At 46.9% G+C, this 18797-nt stretch overlaps 1 protein-coding gene across 1 annotated transcript in view; it reads right to left on the bottom strand.

Annotated features, from left to right (window-relative positions):
- The window catches only part of LOC8032590 (ras-related protein Rab-23), a 37520-nt gene extending 18778 nt beyond the window's left edge, over nt 1-18742 (bottom strand). Inside the window, exon 1 of the mRNA XM_002410342.5 lies at nt 18583-18742. The gene's annotated coding sequence lies outside the window, so the exon portion shown is untranslated. The remainder of the gene's footprint in view (nt 1-18582) is intronic.
- Nucleotides 18743-18797: the final 55 nt, after the last annotated feature.

The following is an 18797-nucleotide window of genomic DNA, read 5'->3' as shown; positions in this document are numbered from 1 at the left end:
GGGATTAATAGCCGAGTGGTACAACTTATTAAAATAGCTAATGTACGTGTTACTGACTACAAAAAAAAATAGTTAATCGGAGTTTTCTTGGCACTAATGCAAAACCTCAATTTTCTTCTTTTTTTTCTCACTACAGTCTTTTATAGTACTTTAGCTGTTTAATAAGTTATCTTGCACCGTTTTCGATCCCCTTGTACAAGTTGAGGCCCTCAGTTTGACGGCAGCGCGCAGTTCGTCGGACTTAAGTTTTGGGCTGCCTTGTATAGGACAAATGGATGTAAAACTACTGTTTTTTTTCTTAGAGTGAAACTTTTAGTGAGACATCGTGCCGAGGGCCCGTAGCGCGTACAGACACTGCGTACGTCAAAGACGCGACCGTGAGCAAGGTCCCGACGTGCTTTGCCGATCGGCCCACACGCACGCTTCGCCTCCCGCTAATGGGCCGACGCTGGCCGCCGAAGACGACGTCCTCTTCGGAGCGAACGGGTTGCGGCCGGCCGGCGAAGGTGCGGCGCCGAGACGTTCGCTGCGGTGGGCCCCCCGATCTGAGAGTGCTTCCAACCGCTCGATCCAGCTCACGTGGCTAATGGGCCGCGCTCGCGACACATTGTGCGAGGAGGAGCGGAAAGCGTCGATGGTCCTCCGCGCTCCAACCTTTTGTAGCGTGAGCCACACTCGTCGAGGTTGAGCAGTTTCGCGTGGCTCCTGGAGAACCGTGCTGCGCATGCGCGAGAAGCAGTGACGTCACACGGCGCACAGCTGGCGCGCCGGAGCCGCCGCCGCCGCCGCGCGCGCCTTGCCGGTCTGCGCATTCCAGAGGAGTGACGTCATAGCCGCGGCAGACGCACTGGCGCCGCCGCGTGCCCAGCTGTGCGCCTCCGTTGCGCAGTAGCCAAGTCTGATGCTGCACCGGAGCCGCTTGATAGCGCCTCCTATATTTTTTTTTCTCCGTCTGGGGCCCTAATCTAAGGCCCTAATCTGGACACTTGGCGTAAAAGTCGGCGACAAATCCGGCGGCTGTGATTGGCCAACGCCGCACTTGACCTTGGCCAATCACAACCGGCTATCTGCTGTCCTCGCGACTGGACAGCTCACGGATGCGCACGGGCTACTCCGTCTCACTTCCGAGTCCGACCGCTGCCGAGGCAACGATCGCGCAAATCAAGCAGCGCCGAAATTGCATCATCACAGAAAAGGCCTAGTGACTCGAGCACTTGACGTTGCTCGACTGGTCCCCTTAATTAGCTCGTAGCGTCGGCCGCGTCAGGACTGAAACTGAAACTAAGTATAGAACTTGCGGATGAGGTATCCGCCACTAAACTGCCAACGCTCCTGTTCGAGTTGCTCCCTCTCCTAAATCTAGGCTCTCTAGTCGGCGGCAGGCAGCAGAGGCGGCACCGCCGCCGCGCCTGTCTCCCTCCTGGGCCCCTTCCCGACCCAGATACGAAACAACGGCTACGCGACGCGCTTAATTCCCACGACCTGCCGCCGGTCTCGCCTCCCGCCTGACCCCTACTGACTCTCCGAGGAGGTCTACGGTTCGCTGGACACCCAAGCTGGATTCTCTTCTTTGGCGGACATTCCATCAGAACACAGACGATCGACTATAAGTAAAATAAAAAATAAAATAAAAAAGAAGCAAAAACAAGAACGAATGCAATGCGAAACCGCGGCGCGCCGAAAGGGGCCAATCGACGCCCAACGCTTAGCAGACGATCGCCCCAATACGAAACTGGGATGGAGCAGTTCGCCCGGCTCACGTATATCGAGCAAACAATACTACCGCAGTGCCTGAATGCGAAACGGTGCCCCAAAAAGTAAAAAAAAATAACAAGAAAGAAAAAATAAAGGAGGTTATGTATTTTCACGGACGTACACGTAGATAGTACGATATATTGACCCATGAGCCCCAATTATGAAGCCGGATGCGAAACCGCGGAGTGTGTCCGACAGCCGGGAGTGCTCAATTGATTGAAAGCGCAATAAAGATATTTACACCCGTAAGGGATTGAAAAGGCCGTTCCAGAGACTTACACCGTGGCTAGACCCTTTCAGCACCTTTTTTTACGAGTATACACACCCTTCAAAAGTGATAGGGTGCTGTTGAGTGGAACACCCCTCGTCGTCTGAAAGGTGTCAAAAAACGGTAAAGAAAAGGATGTGGCGGATGCAGTGAGGGGAAGCTTCGGCGGAAAACTGCTTCATCGCAATATCAAACGATTCTTGCCTGTACCGAGGCTTATTTGGAGATGCGACCCTTCGACGTCGAGATATAACGCTGAAATACCGACCAGAACAACGCAACACAGTTGTAATTCTTTCGATGCGCCTTTTTCAGAAATGGCCGCTTCGAGGTTTCACAGCGATCCTTCTGTACACTCCGGGCGCTGGCACGAGCCTCTCGCTCGAAAGCCTGTCATAGTCGCGCGTAAATCCATGCAACGCGTACATGTGTTTTCATACCTAATCCTCTAAAACCATAATTTCTAAAAAAAAAAAAAAAGGAATTGCGAGTATATACAGTATAAAACGACGGAGCGGTAACCAGGGTTGTGATACCGTGAGTGCGTCACGCCGTCTCTATTTTTTTGCTTCTCTGAACGCAACAACTGTATGCGATGCGTGTGGCACGTAACTGACTTCTCGTAGGAGGATTAGGGACCCGCTAAAGGATCGTCAGCATACCGCAGCTGTGCACACTGCATCATGCAAAAGGCATGATGACATCTGCAGACACGTTTCAAGCATCTTAGAAGCATGTTTGCTTTCCATATTTGTATACTTCGAACATGTCTGCACACAGATTTTGTATGGACTTTTGGAGCAGCCAAAAGTCCATTTTGGAGCAGCAAAAAACACCGTTAGATCACGAGCAAACTCTTTATTCCACTGCGAATACTATTTCGAAATCCATTCGTTAACCTGTCCCCCTTCCCTCCCCCCCTCCCCTAAAAAAAAAAAAGTGATTCAATTTTTTTTTTTATTTATTTCTGTGCAACAACTTGTTAGCATCTACGGCTCAGCCTATAATTAAATTTCGAAGGTAATTTAGTTCGGCATCCTACATGAGGAGATATATGATGGTGAAAAGTTAGCATGTTGAAGGCAAATATGCCGTAAAAGTACAGCTAAACTTATGTATGGTATTCCCAAGCTTTCATTCCACACTTCGTCAATTTAAATTTTAACTTTATTGACTGTGTCCACGATTAAGTGGAAGCCTTTTCAGACCTGCTAACGAAACAAATAAATAAACCTATAGTGTAGCCCAGCTACACCGAATCACTGCGATTCATCAACCCTTTCCCAATAACAAAATTCCAACTGCCCTTCCCTAAATCTCGAATAAAAAAAAACATAATTGCGAAAATGATGCGTGCAACTTGTCAGAACGTTGCAGTCTCACTAAACACAATTTTATTGTACAAATTTTACTCCCACGTTTATGTTGTCAATCAACATTCGCTTTTATTATTATTATTATTATTTATTTATTTATTTTTTGAAGACACGACGCACGGTCGTCTACCATTCCACCCTGGAAGAGTGTTTACCCCTCAGCCCAAGGCTTCGCTGCGGAGAAGCCACAAACACCGAATCGCGATTTTTACTTTTCGGGAGCAGCTTCTCTGTAGTGCACCATTGCGCGGTGAGAAGCGCACTCAACGGAGCTAATCGAACCGCCCGAACAGGCGGCAAATATTGATCAATAACTCGAAACTTCATGGTACTCTGTCGTGATCGATAAGATCTCAAATCGCACGTTATTCAGAGCGATACACACGTGTGTTGAAAATGTGTGAAAGCTTACGGTAACAATCTGGCAGTGTAGCGACAACTGAGCTATTAGTTTCTGTTCCGATAAAATGAAATTCTAACTTTCGGCGCAGCGTTGGCACACATTACCCACATTTTGGTAAAATGTAGCAGGGTAAGCACTTCGGCACAATTTCGGCGAAAATGGCCCAGTAATCACATCACTGCGTAAACAATGCGGCGTGTACGCTTTCAAGAGATTGTTTTTACCCTGAATTATGGTTTTACGATAAAGATGATAGCGCAAAAGGGCAATTAAGGACACAGCAGGTAGACACACAAAACGAACAAACAATGGCCGCTGACTTTCGCGTGGTACTACTCTTCTACTTATTTCTCACGAAGAAAAGACAAATATACCAGAGTTGTAAGCCAGCATCCTTGTTTGCCTCCTTTGTCTGTCGGCCTGCTGTGCCCACATCCTTGTGCTTGCACCGTTCCTAGCCTAGTCATATCTCGTTAATATGAACCCCATTGCTTCCCCCCCCCCCCCCAAAAAAAAAAATCGTCCATAACGTGAGTGGTCTAAAATAACGAGACAAAAACGCGCGCATTCACCCAGTTGGTGTCCCTTGAATCTCGTTTATAAAGCTCCATATTTACGGAATACGGGTTAACGAGACGTGACTCACCAACTCGCTCCAGCCTTCATCTTAACAAGACAACTCCGAAATTGCCACGCATAACCACGCGACGACACAACGAATGCGAACTCATCTGACCACTGTGACCCACTCACAGACTAGATTAGGGGCTACTTTTAAAGCCCGAGCGAATTAACCAACACCTTTATCACCTTCGGCCCGAAAACTTACGTTCGTTTTTTTTTTCTCGTTTATTTGCTCGTCTTTTTCTCCCGGCCTCGAAATGGCCAACATCTGGCAGCCAATCAGAAGGCTGGATGGGCCGGGCCCTCCGGAAGATCCAGTTCAAGCGTACGCGACGGAATGCTGCACTCCGCGAACACACCGTAGGCTAATGGCGATCATTTATCAACTCGCCATTTATCGCGTACCTCGTCCGCGGAACGAGCCGACTGTCACGATGTCGGGCAATTGACCGATGAACCTCGCGATTAATCGATGAATGGTTTAACGGCGACTAATTTATTTACGGTGACAGCCGTTATCGGCGACGTTTCGCGGAGGACCCCCGGGCGTGTAGCGGTGAGAAATTTCGCCGCTAACTTTAGCGGGAAATTTCGTCAGCTATACGTTACGGCGTTACGTGACGACACGACGTCACGCAACACTGTCACGTCTCACGGTGTGACGGTTATAGTGCGCAGTGTGCACGCAGTCCGTGTGCAGGAGAGTCTCGGCTGTACATGTGGCCAAAGGCCGTGGCTATAAAAAGCGCCAAAAAGGCAAAAAAAAAAGAAGGCCATTGGCACTGGCTATTGTATACTGACGCGTCGAATGGAATGCCAAACCCTGCGAACGAACTGGCCGCGCACCTCCAGGGCGGCATGCAGACCGTCCCAGATTGCGCGTTTTCCGCCCAAGCGATTTGTGCCTCGGCACCGCATCGACGAACACGCTCAGAGCAAACAAGGATAAACCAGCGAAAGCGTGTACGCCACGCTTGGGCGTACACTTAGCTCTTGGGGGATCGTCTGCGAGAGCAGACGGAATTGTTTTCTTGCTGCTCTCAGCCGTTCGTCTGCTTCGACACGAAACCTGACCACACGCTCCCAGCTCAGGCGCTTTTCCGAGCTACCCGATCTAAACACCTCTTCGGAATATCCCAACTTTACTCTTCCCGGCGTGCCATTTATCATATCTAAATTTAAAAAAAGTTACCGAGAAAACGCCAAATGAAGCTAATGCCAAAGCCAACATTCAAATGTTCCCACGCTCTCCTAAGAAACAGTATTTTGCGCGCTGTCTTTTGTTTCGCTGGAGTCTGCTTCCTTAGCAATCATTTCACACAATCAAATATGTCGTAACTAGACGGCAACAAGCTATACTGCCCCCAAATTACGTACAACATTTGACCACGTTTACAGTGTTACCACTAAAACTTCTCAGCTCCTTGGATCAAATTTTGTAAAAAAACCGCAACTCCGCACAAGTTTAGACGTGTCTTAATGTTTAGAACCAATTGTGGGGCAAATCAATGACTATCAAAATTTCGCCGGAAACTCGAAATTCTAACGAGAAACATTATAGAAGTTTAAAGAAGAAATTTCTCGTGTTTGGAGAAAGGAACTCTTGGAGGCACGGGTTGCATTGCATTATTGCCACCTAGTAATTAATTGCATTAATTGCCACCTAGTATTGGATGCTGCTTCTTGTGTCCCTTGTTATTACGATCAGGTTGGTAAACCTCGGGAAAGGACTGTATAAATGTGACCATGTGAAATAAAATCAGTACCGGTGTTTTGAGACTCTGTCTCTCTGTCTGTCTGTCTGTGTCTGTGTGTGTGTGTGTGTCTGTGTGTGTGTGTCTGTGTGTGTGTGTCCACCTTTTCTATTATTTTGGGGTTTCCATTGTGAAGTTACTTCACCAGCTTGCTTGCGGTTTTTCGCTTTCAGCAGTAACCTTCCTCATTTTAGACCCATCCATTGTCATCTTCCTTCCTACATGCAGAGTGTTATCTCATATTCGAAACATATTTTTTTAAAAGGCGTGTTTACTGCTACGTGAATGCCGTCTTCACTACAAGTTTCTTGAGGTTGGTGGACATTCGAGGGGCGAACAACCTTCACAATCTGGTGAGTAATTGACGAAAATTAACGTTAATTAACTATTTAATCGGTGAAAATAGACATAAGGTTCCAGTTAAAAAACTTGCTGAGTGTCATTTAAAACCACTAAATCAGTCATTTTCAGAAAGACTGAGCGGTAACTTTAGCGCAGAAGTGCGCTAAAGTTACGACTCGTGGAGCAGGTACAAGGCTCTCACGCGCTAAAGGTCGTTCCGAAGGTTACTGATTTAGTGGTTTTAAATGACGAAGTTTCTAAGTATTGGAACCCTATGTCTATATAACTAATTAAAATGTTAATGAACAAATTTTAATTGATTACTTACCAGACTCTGACGGCTGTTCCCAACTCGAATGCCTGCCGAGATCAATAAACATATAATGAAGACGGCATTCCCGTAGCCGTAAATGCGCCTTCTTAAAAATTTGTTTCGAATTAAAATTACATCCTGTATGACGATAGGAATCCCTGAAAATGGGAACAAGGGGGCAAAGGACGAACAGAAATCTGCAAGCACAGCTAGGTGACTGGTGCGGAGAGGTCCCTGGAATCGAACCAGGGACCTCTCGCTTTCCAGTGGAGAGGTCCTTGGTTCCAGTCGAATTCCGGCCGGTCGCGCACCAGACACCTAGCTGTGTTTGGAAACTCGTGTTTGTCCTTTGTTGCCCTTCTTCGGGGATTATTATCGTCATTCTTGTCCAGCTCGCTTGCACCTTTGCATTAATTGCATTATCATCACACCCTGCATATCTACGGTGGGATAATCCTCTCAAAATTGAACCGTCATAATCGCCAACTAATCAACAGAAAGTTTCCCCGCTTTTTCTAGGCACCAGTGAATGGAATTCGCTGACTGATATTAAAGGGCCAGTAAAAGGGCGGGAAAATGTTTTCTTTTAAAAAGTTTGGTTGGGAACACGCGTGTCAATTTTTAACCCGCGCACAGCCCTAATACAGTTATGAGCCTGGGGTTGGTTGATTGATAGGATCGAAGCGTGTATATATGCCTCATTTCCATGTTGATTAAATAGTTGCAGTCAGCGCTCGTGTCTGTCTTGTCTTTCTTTCTTTTGTCCTCGTCCAAAAAAGCGCTACCATGCCTTTGGCAGCCCAAGACAGTTATGAGTCTGTCTTTCGGTCACCATTACAGTGATACGATTGGTCCGAGTCATTTTGGAGCGTGTGGGGGCCCAGCAGCGATGACGTCATGCCCAGGCCTCGTCTTCTAGTTGGTAGTGCCACCCAAGTTGCCGCCGTGGGATAACGCGTATCTGAGTAGCCGTGCGCCGCTAAATCACTCTCTGTCCCCAAGTTTCCCTGTCGTCCGGGCGCTAAAGTGGCACTTGTGGGGCGATGTTGACTGTCCACGCGATGGCGGAGCGATTCCCTCCCCGCCTCGTCCGATTCGTGCCCGTCCCATATCATCGTCACCCTCTTCCTTCAGAAGAGGTCCCACCCCTTCCTCTCCTGCGCCACGCTGCTCCAGTTCCTGTAGCCACGACAATGGGCGCGTTCGACTGAATCGTACACCTTTGAGATATCCACCACCCATGACGCGCGGGAACTACAATACTACAAAATGCCCCCCCCCCCCCCCAAAAAAAAAAAAGAAAAAAAGAAAAGAAAACACACACACACACACACACACACATCAAAAGTTAGGACATTTTTTGTTGTCTTTTTGCGAAAAACAATTAAGCATCGTTTATTTTTGCACAAAAATAGAGCTTTTTTTAAGTTTTTTTTTGTAGGGGGAGAGGGGGGGGGGGAGAAAAGGGGGGGACTGTATGGACGCGTCTTCAAATGGAGTACTGCTTACAGCGTCCTCAAAAAGGAGTCCCTCGGTTTCCGCCTGAAGACATCATATATAAGTGTCACATTGTTTCCGATCGCGACCCTGGCGGAGCCACATATGCAACGGTGGCATGCAGACGCCTGTTCTGCAAGTCACTCTCCAGCGTGACAGTCCATGGAAGCTTCAGTGGCCACCAGTTGGGACTCCGCCATGACAGCGACGCTCGCGATCGCTCCTAGTTTTGGCCGGGACTATGTACCACCAACCGCCAGGATCGCGACGTCCGACAGCCCAAAGGCTTTTGTTACGTCATCGGTTGCTACTTCGGGACCGCTTTGGATGCATGAGCGCTAGACACATCAGTCAGAGACGCGTTCCAGGCGCCATATGGCTATGCGGAGCGCAAGCAAGTTCGTCTGCTTTTTGAGCAGGAGTTGCAGTGACGTCAGAACGCCGAGCTCTGAGTGGCTCCGTTGGAAGGATAGTGGGTAGACCTCGAGGCATCTAGCTTTGGCGCTAACCACTGTCCTTCCAATCAGAGCCAATCAGAAGTCGGCGTTATATGACGTCACTTCAGCCCCCGCGGAAGAAGCAGACGAACTTATTTGCGTTCCGCATAGTCCAGCGTTGTGCGGAACAGAGTTCCAAGAAACGACGTACCTCGAACGCTAGCTTTTTAGGAGGAAGGGAGGTATACGTTTCCCCTAAACGCAGTTCCAGCATTGCATCTTGAATCCGTGAAAGTGGAACGGGAAGTCGTTTTCGAGAGAATGGCAGATGGAAGGGCGTTCTTTTTCACAGCGGAGCTGTTAAGGGCTAGCTTCCCCAATATCGTGTCCGCCAGCAAACAAACGATGACACAAAACTCTGGACAACCTTTCCAGCCTTTCCCCTCTGGCTTGCCGACTTGCGGCCGGCCATTGCTTCATTCCCACCATAGCACAGCTTCGCTGGTCTTCCTTCTTAACCAGAGTGGAAAGGCTGAAAGTTTTTTTTCTTTCTTTGTCTATAAATCTACAATTTTAACCGAATTCAGTAGGAATTTTGTCTTTTCTACTATGGACTATTTGAACCTCCGACTTCAAGGGATGGGGGAGTGTCCTAGAGATATTCGGAACAAGTGAGATCGTAGCGACACGACACGTAGTTCGACGCGGATAATTTCACTCGCTCGCTTTATCTTCTCTACGGATCTAGCGCAGCAATTCACCAAACTACGCAAACCTAAGTTTAACGTAACGACCCGTTCAAATCTTAAAAACGCAACGGGAACGCGGTCCCTTCGAACCACTGGAACTTGTAACGGGGTTCCAAGATTGAGGATATAAACGAGGAAGCAGCTTTCGTTCCTGTTTTGGTGGAACGTGTACAGTAGTATATACTATAATGCCGCAAAACGCGCGAATTATACGAGGTATAGGTGCGGTAATGCGGCGACAAGGAACCGAGACGCCGTCTCGGATCCACACCGCTCCTTCACGCATTCCGCTCTTGCTTTTCTCTCGGGAACTTCGCTGACGGCTCCGCGGCTGCCCACTTGCGTTCCGCTCGGCCGCCTGCCGTCCCTAGTAAACGGACCTGGTTTAATCCCGTCCACAGTTTGGTCCGCGTCCGGTCTGGTTGTCCGACACGACCCCGGTGGTGACCCCGCAGCCACGGTGTGAAGGCCGAATAATTACTCAAAGACCCGGGGACGCACACAAGAAGGGGACACGGCAACAACATCTCAAGCGCAGGCACAAATTTATTTGACACCCAGCATTTTGTTTTTATAGCGAAGCTCTTCCGGTGTGTTGGCGGAAACGCGTTACTTTTTTCGGTAACGCAGTGACGTACTCGTTACTTTTTCGTAAGAGTAACGGGTAACGTACTTACGCTAATTATTTACTCGCTAGTTCTTCCCAAAACTTACAAAAATTGCACTTCAATTTCAACAAAATGGTGAGTTGGGCCAGTTGGTTCATAATGGAAAAAGACAAGCGCCGAAAGACCAGGACAAGGTAAGAAGACGACGACACAAGGCGCCGTCAATTTCTTTTTGTGTTTTTAGGCGCCAAGCAGTGATGTGATTGGCCTAAGCCATTTTGGAGCACCCTTCGGAGCAGCCAAAACAGTGTTTTGGAGCAGCAAATGTGGCCTTTGGAGCAGCCAAGACAGTGTTTCGGAACAGCAAAAGTGCCTTTTGGGGCAGATATTCTTAGAAAAATAAAAATATTCGTTTTTAGCGCTGTACATACGAAGGACACTTTGTGATGCATTGTGTTCTGATGTGGCGTGTTGTGACGGAACTCGGTGCTTGTGTTTTACTCCTGAGATATTCCACAAGTGTACAGTGCTGCTACATTGCCGAGCAATTTCGAAAAACCGCTTGCCACCGTTTTACTGGTTCCCGACGTGCCAGATTCTAGTCACAAGTAAGCAAACGGAAAACAATGGATTGCAAGCGTCCCGGCTGGTGCTTCTGTCGTGCAATCATGTTCGCATGAACGTGAGGCCAACTTCGGCAGGCTTCCAGTTTCGCGTGCTTCGTCGCGCGAGCTGAGACAACGGTTGTTCGATCGAAACCGAAACCATGCCACTCAGCTCCGTCGCCAACTGATCCCCAAAATTGTATGCAAGATGTAACTATCGAGCATACGACAATAAACAGTCCAGCGGCGTGTGCTTGCCAGGCCGGCAAACAAGGTACAAGCTAAACATACAAAAAAAAAAAAGGGGGGGGGGGGGGGGGAAGTACCTGAGCTATCGATGCAAGACATCGCGAGCCAGGGTCAAAAAGTTCTTGGAGCGCTTTGTGCAACGACTGAACTGGAGACAAACAAGCGCGCTGTGAGGATTCATCGTGCAGACATTGCCTTCTTTGCTTTAGCTCACTGCTTTTCATCGACCTTCTTTCGCGGGAGATCTTTCACGTACCTGGTTCCCTCTCGAAAGAAAACCCACCCAGAGAAACCTATAGGTAATCAATACTTCGACACAGCAGTCTCTGAGTTAAAGAGGGATTTTTGTAGCAACGCATGATTTAAACAAGAACAGGAATGTTGATGAACGTGCGGCGGTACTTAGTTTCATTTTAGAAAGCGCCATATCTGCAGCTTCGTGGGGACGGCAACGCCCAACGTCGCGCGACCACGCTGACTGGAAGGCAGGGACCAAATATAGTTTTCCTACAGCCGTTGCTTTCAGGAGCGAGTGCTTCAGCTCACAAAGTAACTCCCGCCGCGCAAAAACGGGGTTTCGTTTCACAGCATGACGGCATGGTTGGTACCTGGCACGCTAGCGTCGGAGAGTCCGTACCAGGGTGTAAGAAAGACAGGTGGGGAAACGAGAGCCAAATGAGCGACCGGATTGTGTCCCCCTCGGTTTTCTCTTTTTCTGTGGCGCCAACTATGTGGAGCACAGCGAACTCTCACTCAGGGTAGGCGACCGGTGGCGACCAACTAAACTGACGGAGAGGATTTCTCGTGGATTTTCAATGGAGGACTGTCGTGCTCTCGGTTTATTTTGCGCGCTCTCCCCATAGAGTTTCATGCAAATCCGATTCCAATTTTTTTCCTCTCGCCGCAGCGCCATCTGTCGCAAATCGGGGGTACCCGCAAGCAGACGAGTACACAATCCGGTCACGGCGCTGCGGTAGGCTTCTATGGGCCGTTTCCCCACCTGTCTATCTTACACCCTGGTCCGTACACACCCGCGTCGATCATAGACAAAAAAAAAAAAAAAAGAAAAAAAAGGCCCGAGACGAGATTTACGAGACAAGAGCGCGAAACGCGAGACGGCGAGAAAACCATGCAAGACCGCATGGACGATTAATGGAGGGTACTTAGTGTCGGGCTCAATTGCTCATGCTCAATTACGGTACTCAGTTTAGTTTCGGTTTTGAAAGGCGACCGAAAGTGGTCCTTTGGCGCAGGCTTGGCGCAGATTACCCGTATTTTCGCAAAATGTAGCAGGATGTAGCAGGGTTAGCCCCTTGGCGCAGTTTGGCGCAATTGGCGCAGCAATCACATCGCTGGCCAAGCCATGTGAATATTTTTTATGCGTTTTCCTTTGTGTTCTTTCTTGCGAATATTCACGTCAAACTGTAAGATAATGTAAGTATGTTCAGTTTCTGCATGAACATAATGTACCTTGAAATCTGGCGGTTATGCGTACCTGTACCGCCAAAACAGTAAATCGTGAGAATTCATAGAAAAAAGAGTAACGCAAACGTAACGTGCGTTACTTTTTTTTTATCGGTAACGGGAACGCGTTCCTTTTATTTGCAAGTAACGAGTAACATATTTCATTACTTTTTTCCGGTAACGCCTACAATACTGCCCCACCGTTTTTATCGGCAACCACAACCGTCGACCCCACGACCAGTGACGGGTGCTCATGTCCAACATAAACCTTCCCATTTATATATATATAAAAAAAAAAAAAAGATTATTTAGAGCCGGACACAACGGAGGCACACCTTTCCTCCCAGCAAACAAAGTCTAAACAAATACGCTGTGTCACAGATTTGAGCACCCCCACTGCCTCGCAATCGACGACGAGAAAACATATTGGCGCCACCGATCGGCTAGCCCAAGAAAAGGTTCCGCAGTATGTTTGATCATTAAACCAACGCTCTCTGTACGAGAACTGGTCACTTATAACGTTGACAGAATTAGTATTCCTTTAAAAAGGCAAAACATAAATATAAATCAAATTTGGTGAAAAAAAGAAAAGTACAGAACTTCGGCGATTCCTAGAAAACATGGTTGTTTGGTACAGAAACATGCGTAAAGGAGAGTCATATTTCATATCAATGAAATATTCTTATAAGACAGCGCAGTAAAGAAACACGGCGAACAAGGCGAGCCGTGTTTCACCCGACCGAGGTTCATTCTTTTATTTTAACGAAGGGGTCGAAGACCAGTTTAACCTTCAACGAAATTGCGAGAGAACAGGGCTCAGAGCGCAATTAAGGGGAAACTCAAGAGTGTAACTTGGGACGCGTAAAATGTAAGAAGAAATCAAAATATCAATTTATGGCTTATCGTTCTTCCTGTTAATTCTAGATATTAGTGTACTACAACTCTAAATAAAAAACGAGAAAGAGAAAAAAAAACTTGCAACTGACTAGATTCTTAGCAAGAACGCTGGAACGAGTTTCCGGGGGCCGCGCTTTCGTTGCATCTTCGCGTCTTTCCTGTTTCACGCTCTATTTAAAAGATTCCGAGCAATTGATTGGACCCATTATCCTCTAGGCTATAAAGCAGCGCCGAGAATGCAATGTAATGGCGTTGCTTGTTTGTAGTATTTTATCTTTATGTTCTTTTACAATGTTTCTACAGGCGTGCGGCGCCTCATGCCCTATGGTCATAAATAGTGGGGAAATTTCTCCACCTCGATCCCGGAGCTAAGAGGTTCACATGGAGAAGTTGAGGTTCCTCCTCTGAAGAAGCTAAAACGCTCTAGGCGCGGATTCATCGAGCTGCGGCGAAAGGCAGGAACTACCTCCGATGTGAAGAGAGTTCACGGGAAGCTTCAACCACATCTTACCATTTTAATAGAGCGAAGGCTAAAGAGGACGCGAACTCCTCTACAGGAGTTCGCCTTTACCCTCACACTTTACCTCACACTTTACCCTCGCGCCTTTACCCTCACAAACATGGATCACCAACTAGCCCAAGTGCATACGCTCCTACAGTTCCTCTACAGGGTTCGCTCTGCTAAAAAGGAAAGAGTTGGGAGGAGCCTACCCTGAGAGGGTATTTGTACTAACCGAGGTTTTTATTTGAACATGACCTATAAGAGCCCAACACTCTTAAGATAAAAGGGAGGAAAAAAAGTATCAACGGCGCGTCTTCCTCCCTTCTACTGACGCGCCCCCAAGCGGACGCGATAAAAAGGGAGGAAGGAGTTTTTCTCCTTCTCCAGGCAGACGGGAGATGGAGCACTATATACACCTTCGAAGCAGAGGATGGATGGATGGATGAATTGGATCGGGCGGTAGCTTACGCCACCTAGCCATTTTGTTTTACCATTTAAGCATAGAATATGTAAACGTAAAATCTAAATAGATTTCACATTTAAATGAAAAAAAAAAAAAGTAGCACAATCCAGTGAAAAAGAAAGAGTAGCACAATCTAGAACGCCGCCTCTCGCCGACTAGCGGCGAACGCCCGGAGGTTCCAACTCCGGTCACAAATGCATGGGGTGCCCATTTCATGATTTTATGCGCTGTAACTAATTCCTTAGTTCAAGGACACAACCACAATTTAACTTTTAATACTGCGACGCCAAGTTTCACCAATCACGGGTATTTTATGCGACCTACAGCACTTCGCGACAATATTTTGATACCGTGTAAATAGATCCGCTTAAACTTTAAAACAACACTTAAACACGAAGAAAGAAAGGACAGTATATAGTTCTAAAGTTCAAGCTAGTCTATTTACACGTATGTACCAACAACTTCAAATATATTTATTGTTATATATGGTTAAAAATTTTGATTCAGGTAAAATAAACGTGATTGATAAACAGAGGGATGTTGAGTCGTATGAACACGACGTTTTGTATGTTAACGTATTTTCTTTCACTGTTGCGTCGAAACGAGCCCCGTGGACTAAAGCCACTTTTATCCTGCCCATTCCAAATTGGGAAAAAGGGGGCATCGTGAATCTGTGCTTCACGAACGTTTTAAAGAAATCCTGTTCCCATCGAGCACGAGTTAGCTTTGGCGCTCAGGTTTCCCGCCTTCGGATAGCGGGGTATCCGAAACACCTACTGACGTCGGTCGCGGCACTTTATTGAAGAAAATAAAATAGAAGGCGGTGTAGATGCGGTAGACGTTTCCAAATAAAGAAGAAACAAAATCGCTGTGGTTCCGTATTTACATAGAGTCTCCCATAGCTTAAAGAAAATAGAAAAGCAAGTAGACGTCACTGTTGTCTTTTCTGCCCCCTAACAAGTTATCTAAGCTTTGCAGAAATGTCAATATTAAAGAAATCTTACATCACAATCGATTTGTTGGATGCAGGATGCACAGAAAAAGTTGTTTATTCCATTCCGCTTTCCTGTGGGCACAGGGCAGACTGGCAGATGCCTGAACACTATTACAATGTAAACAGGGTGGTATCAGGACACTTGGGCGTTCATTGTCGTGACTCTAAATGTAATGCAAAAAAAAAAAAAAAAAAAGAAGTTTAGTCATTGGTAGAAGCGGCAATGGCCTGATCAGAGAAATCACCGAAGCGGAGATGACTGCGCACCTAATGGAAAATTGTGTAATATCCTCCCCAGCAAATGCTGGAGAGCAGATCGTCTCCTCTCCAGAGTTCACTCTGATAAAGGGGAGAAAGGTGCTTTACTCTCTGCTTTGTCCCATTCTCCCGTGGTCCTCTCAGTCGTCTCGTTAATGTTCTCGTCTTGTGCCGTGTTGCTGGCTGTGTTCTGCCCAATCTCGATCGGTTCAAAAGTTCTGCGAATGTTGCCCTCGATTGTTCGTCTAATGAATTCCCTCGCATCCTCGCCCTCTTCACTTGTCCCCTCGTGTGTGGTCAATGAACGATGGAACCCTTCTGTCCTCCACCCCTGCGCGTTAATGTGCTCCCAGAACCTCTTGTCTGCATTCCTATCGTTTTGATTTACCTTTATCATCCACTGCACTCCAGCTCTACCGATCTTGGCGTGGATTAGAGCAGATGCCTTTCTTTTCCTTTCCTGAAATGTATCCCGTTTCGATGCTACTTCAGCGGGCGTGTCCCCGTTTTTCTCCGCCTATCTGTGTTCCCTTTAGGCCTGTTGTCGACCTGCTATGACCGCCTCAACTTCTCTGTCCCACCAGCCTTTCGGTGTGTGTTTTCTTCTCCTATTTCCTCTTTGGTTTGATTTTGAACTTCTCTAACTCTCTTTTAAAGGTGTTTACTAAACCGTCGTATGTACATTTTTTCTCTGGATATTACAGTCTCAATTTGTTCTAATACTTCTTGCAGTTGGTCGTCGTTTAGGGTCCATCTACCTTCTCATTCAAGAATTTGTGACTCTGGTCCTGCTGGACCAATCTTATTTTAATTTGCTTATCATCACTTCCCAAGATTTTCGTGCCTTCCTAATATATTTGCATGTGTCCTAATTTGGTATACAATTTGCTAGACATTAGACAACAATCAATTATTGAGTGCGAATTGTTTCTCTCGCGCGTTATTTTTCCATCGCATTTTTCTTGGCCTAAAAGCGTCACAAAATTCTAATAGCATCTTCCGTGTTGAATCTGTATATCCGTCGAAGTGTGCATACGTGTCTCCCAAGGTAATCATTTCCCGATATAAGCCAATTTCTCCAACATCTTTGGAAGTACACGTCAAGTGCTGCGCATTTTCCTCTTTCGAATCAGTCCCCGTTTTAAGATAAACAAATCCCACGAACGTGTCTAAACCTCTAATACTGCATTGTAACCACACGTGTTCTCAGCAGTTTTCCCTCACTCTTTCCCAGCCCTGTCTCTCATTAGCAACTCCAGTACGCCTCCGTTCCGTTCGCCAAGTTATCGTGAACAGCGCTACATTTTGCCGAAGACTGGGCGTTCAGCAATGCGTAGAAAAAATCGTAAGGGTACAGGCGAGCTGGTGAATATTAACCATGTTGATTTAACCTGAGACTGGGGTAGAGAAGAAACGTCAAAAACGTAGAAGGGACAGAAAATAGAGACGTGAGACGTCGTCCTGTCTATTTTCTGTGCCTTCTACGTTTTGATGTTTCTTTTCTACCCCAGTCTCAGGTTAATTCAACATAGCAATGCGTAGCTTGTTTTTGCGATGTAAAAACTGTGCATATTTGTTCCGAGGACAGCCTGCACTTGAATTACTTTTCTCCCTCCTCTAAGTCACATCAAAACCTAAATTGCACGGCGCTTATAATCTCCCCCCCCCCCCCCCCCCCCCCCCCCCCCCCCCCCCATTTTGTGTACTACGAAGAGCAGGGCTGACAATGCCATCTTTCTATTGCAGTTGTCCGCCCTTCCCGTGTTACAAAACCCCTATTATTTGCGCGGACATGTTTTAAAATCTAATCAAACACCCATCTAAATAATACACTTTCAGCTCGGCTCTGAGCTTTTTCCTCTCCCGCATTATATCGTACAATACCCTCAATGTAAAAAATAAAAAATAAACATAAATGTGGTGTGCTAATTACGAATAAGGTGTCTTGTAGACTTCTACCGTTTTGGAGCTCATCCAGAAAGCAACCCCCCCCCCCCCCCCCCCCCCTCAGAAAAAAAAGAAAAAAAAAAAAGAGAGAGCTTGTTAAGTTTAATTTAAAAAAAGAACGTTGCAGAAGTTTTTATGAGAAAACTCTTCATTGTACTGAAACAAAATAATGCTAGAGCAGTGCGATTTGATACGTAAATTTTCGATGTCATACCATAGATCGAAGGGCATCTGGCACGCCACGGCGAAATGCTGAAGAGTAATATAGACTATCTGGGGATCCGTAATTTTGCCAAAAATCATTAAAAAAAAAAGTGAGGAAACGTCTTTTTACCCTGCTCTTTTGTAAGCGGCCCAATATCCTATGCCAACTGTTGACTTATTTATTTATTTTCACATTGTTATTGTTTGTTACTGTGAACCTGCGGGGTCCATATCATGTTCTGGGTAGTTACTAAAGCACTTTAAAGCAAACGCCTCGCGCTTGCAGCCTCGGCTTCGCTCGCTCCGCAGATACGCACGAAACAAGCGCGACCGAAAACTTGAAGCGCTTCGAAACAAAACAAAAACTCCCTCGGGACGTTTGAGCGCAACAGGTCCTCTTGAGAATTCGCCGCACGTAGTACACGGGCCTTTTCATGGGCCGAGGAGCAAAACGGACACGTAACAGAGAGTTGTCCAAGTGTCACGCTCGTTGAGTGTGGATACATGCGGCTGGTTTCGAAAGCGCCTCTACGAATTTTAAAATAAAAACAAACGGGCACAAAACAAGCTTCGTTTGGGTCGCTGACTTCGGTGGTCCCGCCGACAAGAAGCCAGACGACCGGTTGTTGAAGTATCTGAATCTTGAAAATGATTACGTCTCAGTATGTACCGCTGAATTATTGCCGAAAAGAGTTCAAGGACTTTTTCGTTTCTTCATTCTTGTTTTTATCGCGATGTCTCGCGCTGTGATCGAGGAGTATGTGGCCTTGTGGCATCCTGCCGGACTTGTCAAAGCCAACTCGAGAAAAAGTCACTGCTAGCTCGCGATCTCACAGTCTTATCATCTCGAAATGAGCAAACGTTTTTACTCACCTTACCGAAGCGAACAGGTGAAGAGTATTCCTGCGACAACAGCTACGCTCCGGGACGGCAGTCGGCAGTGCACAGTGCAAAGTGAAGAAACAAGCGAGCGAAACAAGCGATACACTGGCACATACGTGCTGCTGTCACTCTTCAAAAGGCGCCGATAGATGACGCCAATGACGCTTTCAAAAATAGCTTCGGATGTGTCTATGTTTGGCTATAAA

The sequence above is a fragment of the Ixodes scapularis genome, unplaced genomic scaffold, assembly GCF_016920785.2.
Source record: "Ixodes scapularis isolate PalLabHiFi unplaced genomic scaffold, ASM1692078v2 PGA_scaffold8__174_contigs__length_109621045, whole genome shotgun sequence".
NCBI lineage: Eukaryota > Metazoa > Arthropoda > Arachnida > Ixodida > Ixodidae > Ixodes > Ixodes scapularis.
The sequence above is the reverse complement of the archived record's forward strand: the minus strand, read 5'-3'. Positions and strand labels throughout refer to the sequence as shown.